The 12,573-nt window shown below is 32.8% G+C and overlaps 1 protein-coding gene across 4 annotated transcripts in view; it reads right to left on the reverse strand.

Moving 5' to 3' along the window:
* The window catches only part of LOC117176000, a 126,327-nt gene that overhangs the window by 78,663 nt on the left and 35,091 nt on the right, over positions 1 to 12,573 (reverse strand). Inside the window, exon 1 of one of the 4 annotated variants that reach the window (XR_004467561.1) lies at positions 579 to 627. The exons of the other annotated variants lie outside the window; for them this stretch is intronic. The gene's annotated coding sequence lies outside the window, so the exon portion shown is untranslated. Of the gene's footprint in view, positions 1 to 578; positions 628 to 12,573 lie in introns of those variants that run through there. 4 annotated transcript variants of the gene reach the window in all.

Below are 12,573 nucleotides of genomic sequence, written 5' to 3' on the forward strand. Positions count from 1 at the left end.
AGGGCGCATACTTTGAATAAAATATTTGTTATCATTCTCTTGAAATAAATGTGTTTTTTTTCTTGAAAAAATACCGGTTTCATATGTATACACCTGGTAAGAATGGGTGTCTGGCAGGTGTGAGTGGATGCGTTCACCTGTGGCGACCTGTCAAAGGTGCGAATTTTTGGCAGTTAAGTTACGTGACTCGGATAAGGTTGAAAATTGGTGTACATGTAGGGACTGGCATCAGAAATAGCACCTGCACATTCCCAGGAACTTACCTGGATGCAAAAGTGTTGCTAGGCGGCTTCGAAGTCGCCGGACATTCAGGTGAAATTTCTTGAAATTGATTTTACAAGAAAAAGTTTGAAACAAAAGTTGTTACACTCCGAGAGATGCATATTTTCATGGTATATAATTTTTTGATAAAATTAATATATTTGGAGAAAACATCGATTAAAGAAATACCATAACAATAAAAAGCCCTTTTTATTGACAAGTGATTTTTTCGAAAATTATTAAAAGACAAATGGTACTCTATTACAGGTATACTCCAAGATGAATAAGAAGTATTTGTTCAAAATGTTAATATTTACCAAGTTATTCGAATTTTTCCTTTTTTTTCCCCCATTTTTTCAATCCCCTGCTGTATCTTTAGCAATTTAAAAGAAGGTGTGCTCAAAATTAGTACACGAATAAAGTAAGTCTTATGCAATGAATTGGCGTCAGCCACTCTCAATTAAAACAATACCGTGACGAATGTCAAGTTTCCCAGACCCAGCGTGAGTCATTGGCGTAGGCATTACAAATTCTTCATGCTGCATTTTTAATGCAGTTCTTTAGCATTAAAGATTGAATCGTAATGCCTACGCCAATGACCCACGCTGGGCCTGGGAAACTTGACATTCGTCACGGTAATAAAGATCGAACGTATCTCCGCGACAAAACATAAACTTTAACAATAATAAATAATGGGTATTTTAAAGTAAAGCGATTTTGTTGTTTAATTTTTACAATCATATTCATCTTTATTACAACTTTCAACGATAATCAGAAGCTGAGAACGTGACACTGATTATGATTATTTATGGCAGAATAAGTTATTGTTTTAATTGAAAGTGGTTGACGCCAATTCATTGCACAAGTCTTACTTTTTCGTGTACTAATTTTGAGCACACCTTCTTTTAAATTGCTAAAGATATAGCAGGTGATTGAAAAAATGGGGAAAAGAAGGAAAAATGCGAATAATTTGGTAAATATTAACATTTTGAACAAATACTTCTTATTCATCTTGGAGTATACCTGTAATAGAGTACCATTTGTCTTTTAATAATTTTCAAAAAAAAACACTTGTCAATAAAAAGGGCTTTTTATTGTTATGGCATTTCTTTAATCGATGTTTTCTCCAAATATATCAATTTTATCAAAAAATTATATACCAATGAAAATATGCATCTCTGGGAGTGGACCAACTTTTGTTTCAAACTTTTTCTTGTAAAATCAATTTCAAGAAATTTCACCTGAATGTCCGGCGACTTCGAAGCCGCCTGGCAACACTTTTGCATCCAGGCAAGTGCCTGGCAATGCGCAGGTGCGATTTCTAATGTGAGCCCCTACATGTACACCAATTTTCAACCTTATCCGAGTCACGTAAGTTAACTGCCAAAAATTCGCACCTTTGACAGGTCCCCACAGGTGAACGCATCCAATCACACCTGCCAGACACCCATTTTTACGATCCTCATCATCAGACGAACATCTCATGTGAAAATTAGCCTTATCCGTATCACGCTCCCATTTACGTTGTGAGCCCACGGTCTAATGTATCAGTTGCAAAGAGACCCCGTTGTCGCCAGTCATCTTTGTTTAAGTCCCCCTTCTGACGTCATGATATCAGATCCCAATAGTTCCGTTTCTATTTTCACGGAGGCCTGTTTTGAATTAATCGTGGAATTCATATTTTTCATAGGATTCATTTCTAGTTACTTTGTTGGTTTATGGCAAATTTTATTGGGTGAGAGCCTAGATACAAACTGGATGTGTCAAAGTTATTCAACGATTATTTCAAAATAGGTCTCTGTGAAAAGATACCCTTGGATTGTAGTACTGTTTCAAAAATACTGATATTTTGTATTATATGTCTCAACATGTTTTTTAAATTTGTATAAATCTTTTTAACGTTTGTTAAAAGTTAAGCTAATGTTCTGGTTCGTTTTGTAAAAACTGAAATAGGTAGAAAATTAAGTTGATAAAAGTACTGATATTTAGATTGTAGTTCCATTTCTAAGATTGTAGTTCCAAATCGACAATACTGCAAATTCATTTTATTTGTCTGCCATTTTATTTAGATTGTCTGAATTTGTTTAACGTTACGCTTGAGTTCTTTTTCGTTTTGTAAAAACTGAAAAAGGGGGAAAATAAAGCCGATAAAAATACTGTTATTTAGTTTATAGTTCCGTTTAGAGAATACTGCAATTTTATTTTATTTATCTGTAATTTTGTTTTAGTTTGTCTGAATTTCTTTAACTTTTGTTCAACGTGAGTTAGGCTTGTCTTCTTGTTTCAAGTTCAAATTTTAAGAAGATGAAATTGCAAAAAATACTGACATTTAGATTGTAGCTCCGTTTCGAAGATTGTAGTTTCTGCTTCAAGAATACTGCAATTTTATTATATATCTGATTTTTTAAAAGTTTTTGCAAGGTTATTTTTGTGTTCTTGTTCCTATAGTTCAAGGTACATTTTTTAAATTTATATAAGAAAGTACACTTTAAACACGAAGAAATATATAAGTATACCCTCTTTTAAATGAAATATTTTGCGAGTAGAACGGTGCGGAATCGTATTTTAAGGCTAAAAATGGGATAAAAAATCCTTTATAAAGTATTCACCTATTTTCTAGGAAAATATAAAGATAGCTTCGGTTACGCTCTTCCAGCCTTTCTTCTAAGGGCGCAGTCCCATGGATACATATTTTCAAAGTAGCAGATTTGCGGAGTAGGATATTCGACTAATCAGATGGTTGCAGGGAATTTGCTGAAAAGTGTTCCGAAAGCGATAAGTTCGACCCGCTCGATTTATTCTGAAGTAAGAATTGATATAATACAATAAAATATTAATACGTTTTTGCAGACGATTTGTGCAAAGAAAGTGAATATGGGTTGTTATAAGCATATTTTAAACTTGTAACGGGTTAGCTAACCAACAAACACAATATTTTCCAAAAGAATTGTGAAGAAGTTCGATTTCTCTTTTCGACATGCAGGTTAAAATCTATGTGGTTTTTCTACAATAATTGTGATTATCTTTTGAATTGAAAAAATTATTTTTAGAAACTGTTCGCTTCTGTTGTCAATAATTATTAATTTTGAACATATATAATAACTAAACTTATATAATAATTATTATTGTCTAATATTATATTTTAGTTATGTAGTATTTTTTGTTACATAGTTTCGGGAATAAGAGCTTCGCTAAGATGAGGCGAAGAATCGGGTTCATCTCGTTAAGCAGTACTAATTGTTCATTAGGATTGACCTAGTAGAGTGTGGTTAGCTTATGAATTTTTTATGATGAGCAAATTAACGTATGAGAAAAAAGTTGTTAAAATACACTTCGTACATTATTGATTCGGATCTTAATTAGATATTTATTTTAAGTTTTGTCAAATTTCACTACTGTTTTAATTAGATTAAAATGATTTTTCATACATTTTTGAAGAGAGTCATTACTTCACATGCGAGCATTTATGTGATAAAAAGTTCATTGATATTTCAACTGTATGAATATTCAAGTTCAGAATACTAATTATTATTTCTATCCCCCTATCCCATGAAAAGAAACTATGTGGAAACATTTAAATGTGGCCCATGGTCCATTTGAAAATTATATTTAAAACATTTTACATCATTAAAAAGGAGAACTTCAAGGTAGATCATTATTCAGCTTTTCTTTTGGAATTCGCTCTATAACGAATGATTTGTATACGCTCCTTTGCAAAAATTTTGTTTGAATTTCATAATTAATTTTGTGTATGTAATTTTTTTAGGTTGCATAGTCGTCCTGAAAAATTGGAGTGGTTGGAAAAGGGGATGGACTAGTCGTCCTGAAAATTCGGGCTGACTAGCCAATTTTAACCCATTAACGACCAAAGCTAACAATTTTATAACATGAGTTTCACCGCAAAATTTTTGGGTACAGCAAACCAATGAATAGATCAAAAGTACTGTTCCTTATGTTTTTGGCTGAGCTAGATTCGAATCCGTCATCAAAATTCGAATATTTTGACTTCAAAATTTAAATATGGCGGTCTTTTAATACAAAAATAGTGAAAAATATTTGTTTTTTTATTTTTATAATTTTTTTCCGACATTTAATATCTTAAGATTTCTTCAACCATCGGTGCAAAAAATTCTTAAACTTAAACAAAAAATTTTTATATATGTGTTTTTTCTTCCAAAATGGCGGACAAAATGCAAAAATGTTCCAAAAACTGGTTTTTTCCATCATCTTTGTTTTTCTCATAAACTTGAAAGTTTAAAAAAGTTCCATGGAATAAAAATGTCTTGAAATTAACCATAGAACACTATGCATTTTTTTTGATTTTATAGAAAAATTTTTTGATTTTTCAAAAAATTTGAAATTTGCAAAAAAAATCTGAAAAATTCAGTGTCCTATGGTTAATTTCAATAATTTTTTTATTTACGAAAATTTTTTTAAAACTTTGAAGTTTTTGAGAAAAACCACGACGATGAAAAAAAAAACTGTTTTTGGGACATTTTTGCATTTTGTCAGCCATTTCGGAAGAAAAAACATATATATAAAAATTTTCTGTTAAAGTTTAAGAATTTTGTGCACCGATGCTTGAAAAAATGCGAATTAACGCGCTTTATGCTTGAAAAAAATTATAAAAATAAAAAATCAAACATTATTCACTATTTTTGTATGTAAAAACCGCCATATTTAATTTTGAAGTCAAAACATTCTAATTCAAAATATTCAAATTTTTTAATTCTAAACCCATAAATTTTGCAGTCAAACACATGTTATAAAATTGATAGCTTTGGTCGTTAATGGGGTTAGAAAAATATTTTATAACTCATCGCGAATTTCTGGGCGACAAGACATTTCGATTTTCTTAATATTGTCAAAATCTGATTGTGTCTTACTGCCTTCGGCTGAATTTTCTTAAAACTGGTACTTCAGGAAAACAACTTTTTAATCTGTATTCGTGTTCAGCAAAAATCAGTGTATAGAAAAATTCATATGATATCTTATAGTTTACTGAGAAAAATGAAAAAATGTATAGCTGTATTTTATAATTTTTCCGCACGATTTAATAAACTCGAATTTCTATCATTTATTTCATGTTTAAGTTGAATAATTAATATTATTTTAGTACGCGGGCTCCAACTATGAATATAGGTATATTTTTTTGTAATCACTGAACTCAATAATAAAAATTACTCATTTTCAATCAGAAGTCATCACGCGGAACTCTTTTCCACTGCCAGTCGACGGCTCCTTCGTCGTAAAAATACTCTGCAAATATCTCTCGAACTTCAGCAGAACTTTGCACGCGATATGATGCTTCATCAACATTTGGCGGAAGATGAGCAATGTCACTGATCCCTTCGGTTATCAATCTGCGATCTTCTGAACTCAAAGTGCGATATGGCCTTTCATCTTCAGGGTTTCTTTCTTCCAAGGCCACGATGAAGTTATGTAATGCCACTGCATATTTAATTTTTTTTTTGCTGTATCAACTGAGCAATAATTTTCTTTCCAAAAATCCTCATTCGCGCAGCTAAAATGCCGAAGGAACATTCAACAATACGCCTCACGCGACTTAGATGGTAATTAAAGACCTTTTGTTTGCTGTTTAGATCCGATATACGTGGATAGGGTGTCAAAAAGTTGTTACCCGCAGCGATTCCATTATCTGCAAGGAACATGTTCGGTGCAATCCTTCCATTTTCTTCTTTATTTTGATACAAAGAAACAAAAATTAGAAACAGCTTTTAAACATGGTGACGAATCTTTGTGAAAAAGTTCTATAATATTTCTGCTTTCCCATGAAATAATAATCCTATATGTCAAAAATCCAATCCTAAGCTCGATCATATCGTAAATCGGTATTTGCTACATAGAGGTACAATTGCCAGAAAAACGTTGTTTTATTTTTTTAATTTTGAAGACGCTTCTACAAAAAAAGTAATCGCGTGATAGAATGTTTTCATCTCCGGATTTGTAAACTACGCGAAAAATCTATCGAAATGACATATGGCTTTTTCAGACAAAATATTTGTTATGCGAACCGAGTTATACAATTTATTTAATTGAAGGTACTACCCAGGTACAAATATCGACGTGAATTTATCCAACAACGTAGAGATCCACATGGAAAGTTGGGGTGATGTTGAGTTGCGAGAAGATCAGGGGAACACAGTGGGTAGCGACTTCCCCCTGCATGTTATGCTCCATTCATCGCTTCCCACATCTCAACATTGACCGTTGAGCTGTCCTTCGGATTTCCTATAATTTTCCCTTCACACTTCACCCAGTAATTCTATTTTATGATAAAATGTATTTCTAAATGTTTCTAGACAGTATTGGTAAATGATGAAATTTTAATGGTAAATAATTTTTTAATATTGACAAATATTGCTGTTCTTCGCATTTTGCTATCTCATTATGATTTTACAACTTTTTCACACTTTTCAAGAGATGAGAAAAATTAAATTAAATGGTCAAAAAACATAGAATATCTTCATTTATGGAGTCTATACAATGTAGGTACCGGTACAAAAATTATCGTTCCCGATAACAAAAAATGACCGACTCAATAAAAATTATTTATTTATATTCTAGTATTAAGCCATTCACAATACATATTTCCCAACAATTTTTAAACACGCCAACATGGAAAAAAATGTATGTCGTAGAGTTTGCTGGAAATCCTAAGATTGCGAAAGGAAAATTCTAGGAAATGTAAGTCCACCGCTTGACGGCTAATGTTGAGATGCGGAGAAGCTAGTAATATAGTATCATGGAGGGGGAAGTCACCACCCGCTGTGTTCCCCTCACATTTCCGCAACTCGACATCAGCCGGAAAATTGAAAACATCCACATGGAATGAAACGCACGTAATACTTACCCCATTCCTATTTTACCGACTTTATTTTGTGTCCGTTTGCATCTGGTGTAAAAAATATATATTCGTCGAAAAATTTGAGTTCCAAATCAAGATTAACCACACTTTACCCACTTTTCTCATGGCCCGTTATGATACAACAATTTCCAAATTCACCACGTATAAGAAATACATCTTCCCCGTGGAATTTAGGTTCAGCATTAATATTAGCTGCACATAACCCACTTTTCTCATGGCCCGTTATTACCCTGGTGGACAGACGAACCGAATGGAGCCTCTACAAAGTACCCGTAAAGACCCCATTCGGTTCCTTTTTAAAAAACTAAAAAACCGCAAAATCAACTTTTAAATTGTTAAAATTCGGTTTCTACGTTAAAATTTGCATTAGAAACTCATGGAGTAATCTCAATACTTTTTCTTGCAGCGTTAAATACTTTAAAAAATAAAATACCTGCCATTTACATGGGCCGAATGCGCCTTCAAGTGCATCTTCTTTTAGTAGCAGTTCATAAGCGTTCCGTCGGTAACTTTGAGAATTTTGTCTGGATGCTAGCGCCACACAGTGGAAACTTCAGACAACAACGTTGCGATGCAAGTGAGAAAAAATTTTATTCTTAAACTGCGCGCGCAACATACTACTTGAGCTATTATGGATGAGCTTGAAGTCACCTTCAACAGAAGTTAATGACATTTTCTTTAATTTTGAACGCTACAAAAAAAAGTATTGCGATTACTCCGTGAGTTTCTAATATAGAATTCAACGTAGAATCCGAATTTCAACAGTTTAAAAGTTGATCTTGCTGTTTTTTGAGTTTTTTAATAAGGAACCGAATGGGGTCTTTACGGGTACTTTGTAGAGGCTCCTTTCGGTTCCTTCGGTCCGCCAGAGTATACAACATTTTCCAAATTCACCAGGTATAAGAAATACATGTTCCTCTAGGAATTTAAGTTCAGAATCAAGATTAACTGCACATAATCCACTTTTCTCATGCCTCGTTATTGGCAATTGTTGTACAATAACGGGCTATGAGAAAAGTGGGTTATGTGCAGGTAATCTTGATTTGGAACTTAAATTCCTCGAGGAAGATGTATTTCTTACATCTGGTACAAACGGATTGTGTTGGTTCGTCGGTCGAGACCTCTAGAATCGATCAGGGCCAGATGTACTCATAGTAAAATGTTAGCTTGCAACTTCCTAATTCTATTTTGGGCTGGAATTTTCAGATGGAAAGTTAGTGGAATTTCCATGGAAACTCAACGGAATTTCCAATAGGAATTTCCGGAGAATTTTTGTGTAGTACTTTCCGGGGTATCTATGCACGTAGGAAGGTTGAATGAATGCAAGGGAATAGTAGAATTAAAATAATTTTTGAGAATTAAAGGCATTCAGAGAATTCCAAATATTTAAAGAATTCAGGATACTCGAGGATTTCAGGGAAATAAGATAATTTCATACATTTTACAGTATTTCGGTAATTGCATGAATTTAAAAAATTGAAAGCATTTTGGGAATTCAGAACATCAAAAGAATTCAGGGACTTCAATATATTCAAAGATTTCAGACATTCCAGAAAACTCCAGGAGTTTATGAAATCTGCCAAATTTCCATTGCTCTAAATATAAAAGTCTTCCCTTTAAAGAAAGACGTTACATTTTGATTTCATTATTTTCATTCAAACTTTATTAGAAGTTAAGAAGATTGAAGGATTTTCATTATTTAATAAAATATTCATTTTAAAAATATTGTTTTCCAATTAATAATTTTATTTGATTGTATAATCTAAAATATTTAAAATTCATCCTCAAAAATTTCATATACATAAAAATTATTGTTTTCTTCAACATTTATGTGCTTCTCAAATTTAAATAATAAAACGAACCGGTAGGAAAAACACAAGATTAAAAAAACAAAAGCATCTCTGCGAACCAACTTCATGCTGCGATCCGAATGTATTGCTGCAAACAGCTAGATTATTATTAGTAATAATTTGACAAGCAGTCACGAAAATAAGATTCTAGAATGAGTAATAACGACTGGAATCGTTGTGAGGTAAGTATGAACATTTAATAAAAAAGAATGACATTAGTTTGCTGATAATTTTTAAGAAGAAAGTAGGTATAAAGCGTGTTCTGAATTTTTTTAAAGTGTAAGGAGTAGACTATAACCTACAAGCATTAAAAAAAAAACATCCAGTTTTTGCAAAATTTAAGAAGAACACATAAATTATATAATTTCGTGAAAAATTGAAAAGTTATAATATGATGAGTGGTTTCATAAGTGCTGAATTTGTTGACGCTATATATTGTGGATAAATTTTACATAATTTTGTTATACTTCACACCCATACCTGATAAAGAGAGTGGTCAGAATAATTCATCTTCTACTCGCTTTGACGTTAAAAAGGTAAGTGAAGAAAAAATGGTAGGTTAATGAAAGAGGTATCATTTTAAAGGTGCAAATGTTGTAAGTTAATGAGCCGAAAAGTAATATTTCACAAAATTGTTTGTAGCTTACAGATCTAAAAAATCTGATTGAAGGAAATTTGATTGATGCGCGCGTCTCGCTGCGCTCGCAAGTTTAAGCGCGCCTATGGCACGCGACTGTTGGTTCTCGCGCTTTGTGCACGACAGTATATTTATCTAGCGCTTCGCGCTCGATATTGTATTTACCTCGCGCTACACGCTCGATTTTTCTGCACAGACTATTTAAAACTAAAGGTAAAAGTATCGGCAACAGTAATTTAATGATTGTGAATTCTCTTTTGTTAAAGCTCCTTCGGCTTTCACGAACACATTCTCATCACGTATCTCGTGCTTCGCACTCGAGTTTATCCCTGAAATTTTATATCATTCCCATAAATGTATATTATTATAATTCATAACTTGCATTGGTATTAAAACAGACGAAATTTCATTGCCCCGTTTAAAAAAATTTGAAAATATTTTTTGCAATTAATTTTGAATTCACCCTAAATTATTATTAGTTTATCCTAATTTTTTTTAGATTCTTCTAAATTTACTCAATTCTGTTCATTCGATAAAGTTTTTTAAAGTTTTTATTTCATTCATCTTGTCCTCTAGCTTTGACGTTGTAAAAGTACGTGAAGAAAAAATGTTAGGTTAATGAAAGAGGTATCATTTTAAAGGTGAAAATGTTGCACGTTGATGAGTCAAAAACTAATATTTCAAAAAATTGTTTGTAGTTTACAGACCTGAAAATCTGATGAAAGTTTCGTATTGAAAAAATAATAGGAAAAATCTGAAAAAATTCATGGTAGGCACTTTAAATATTTCAGAACAGATTGTCCTCGAAAAATTTGCAAAATATAAATAACTGTTCGTTTTTTGTGAATAAATATGCGACCTAATTATCTTAAGTTCTAATGAAGATAATGAAATCATTTAAATTGGAGGTAGTTAATTGAACTGTCTGTAATAATTTACAATTTAAAGGAAGTATGTGCTTCCTGTTTTCTTCGCACAAATTACGATATTTGAAGTTAGTTTTTTATTTAGGAAAGCAAGTGCGAGAGCCCAGCGTGATACCTTTTTTCATAGGATAGTCCTCGGTTTTCCTCAGCTCGACCTACACAACTTGTGCCTCCGAGCCTCACTATAGCCTTCGAACCCTTTCTCTGTGGCGAGAAAAACCGAGGACGATCCCCTGAAAAAACGGCACCACGCTGAGCTCTCGCACTTGCTTTCCTACATAAAAAACTGACTTCAAATATCGTAATTTGTGCGAAGAAAACAAGAAGCACATATTTCCTTCAAATTGTAAATTATTAAAGATATTTCAACTAACTACCTTCAATTTAAATCACTTCAATATCTTCATTAGAACTTAAAATAGTTCGGTCGCATATTTATTCACAAAAAGGAACTATTATTTATATTTTGCAAATTTTTCGAGGAAAATCTGTTCAGATTTTCAGATCTGTAAGTAACAAACAATTTTTTGGAATATTAGTCTTTGACTCATTAACGTGCACCATTTTCACCTTTAAAATGATACCTCTTTCATTAACCTAACATTTTTTCTTCGTGTACTTTTTCATCGTCAAATCCAGAAAACTCGAATTTTCTCGCCGATAGTAGCTTGTAGCAAAGCTTTGCAAGGAAAATCACGAAATTCATAAAAACTGAAGAAGAAAAAAGAGATACCATCAGTGTCTACTCCAGTGAGTCTAGGGATTTGTATAATTTTTTTAATTATTAGATTCCACTGTAATTTAAGGAAAAAAGGCCATTTGCTGGAACAGAATATAAACAGTCATTTTTTTCCTTGAAAAATGTAAATTGACATGTGAATTTTTATGATAAACACTCTGGATCCTTTTAATATAAACACTCATTTTTTTCATATCTACAATTGGGCCGCACATTATAGGGAAAACGTCAAAATTTGTTTGAAAATAGCCTAGATTCGACAATTCTTGATTGATTAAAATAAATACACGTAACTCAATTCTGAAGAGAATTCTGAGAACCGATTTTTTAATGTTTTTTTTCATTTCACTTGTACCTTAACACGTAAAATAGAAAAATAGCTGCGGTTAGTATTATGGAATTTTGCGTAAGATTTTTCCCCTAACAACAGAAAACTGTATAGCTGATAAATCGTTACATCGTACATTTTCAAATTCCTTTTTTTTACAACATTGACAAATATTCATGTTTATTAATGATTTCAAACAATTTTTATAAACAAAATTAGAGTTTGGTTATTTTTCAAAGTATACCATGCATTTTTTTAAGGAAATCAACTATAAGAATGTCTTTCTACTCACTCTTTACTACGATACGTTAAAAATTAGTGTTGCCGCCGAGCGAGAAATCCCGAGGAACGAGACGAGACGGGACGGACATACCTGCTTTTCTTGGTATTTCTCGTCTCATTCTTTCTCGTCTCGTGGTGTCCTTTCTCGTTTCTCGCCTCGGGTTTTTCGAGGAGTGCGACAGATGTGCGCTAGCAGAGAGAACAGCTCGCGGAAGCATTCGGAGCATTCTTTTGCCCCATTAACGCGCTAATGCTAATTAGCGTTCTTTAATGTATACTTAAAGTCAAAATATTATATATTACTAAGCAGTCTGATAAGTACCTGAAAAATGAAACAAAGAGACGTTTTTTTGGCCAAAGTCGGTTTTATTTTTCAACATACTCTCCTTTTAGGTCGATACAGCGAGTCCAACCATTTTCTAACTTTTTGATACCGTCCGAAAAGTATTCGATCGGAAGGTCTCCAAAATATGCCTCAGTTTCAGCTATGAGCTCCTCATTTGAGTAAAAACGCTTACCGGTGAGCCATCTCTTCAGGTTAGGGTACAAGTAATAGTCTCTGGGGGCCAGGTCTGGTGAATACGGTGGCTGAGGAACCAATTCGAAGCCGATTTCACGCAATTTTGCTTGTGCAACTAAGCATGAATGAACAGGCGCATTG

This window comes from Belonocnema kinseyi, chromosome 7 (genome assembly GCF_010883055.1).
Source record: "Belonocnema kinseyi isolate 2016_QV_RU_SX_M_011 chromosome 7, B_treatae_v1, whole genome shotgun sequence".
NCBI lineage: Eukaryota > Metazoa > Arthropoda > Insecta > Hymenoptera > Cynipidae > Belonocnema > Belonocnema kinseyi.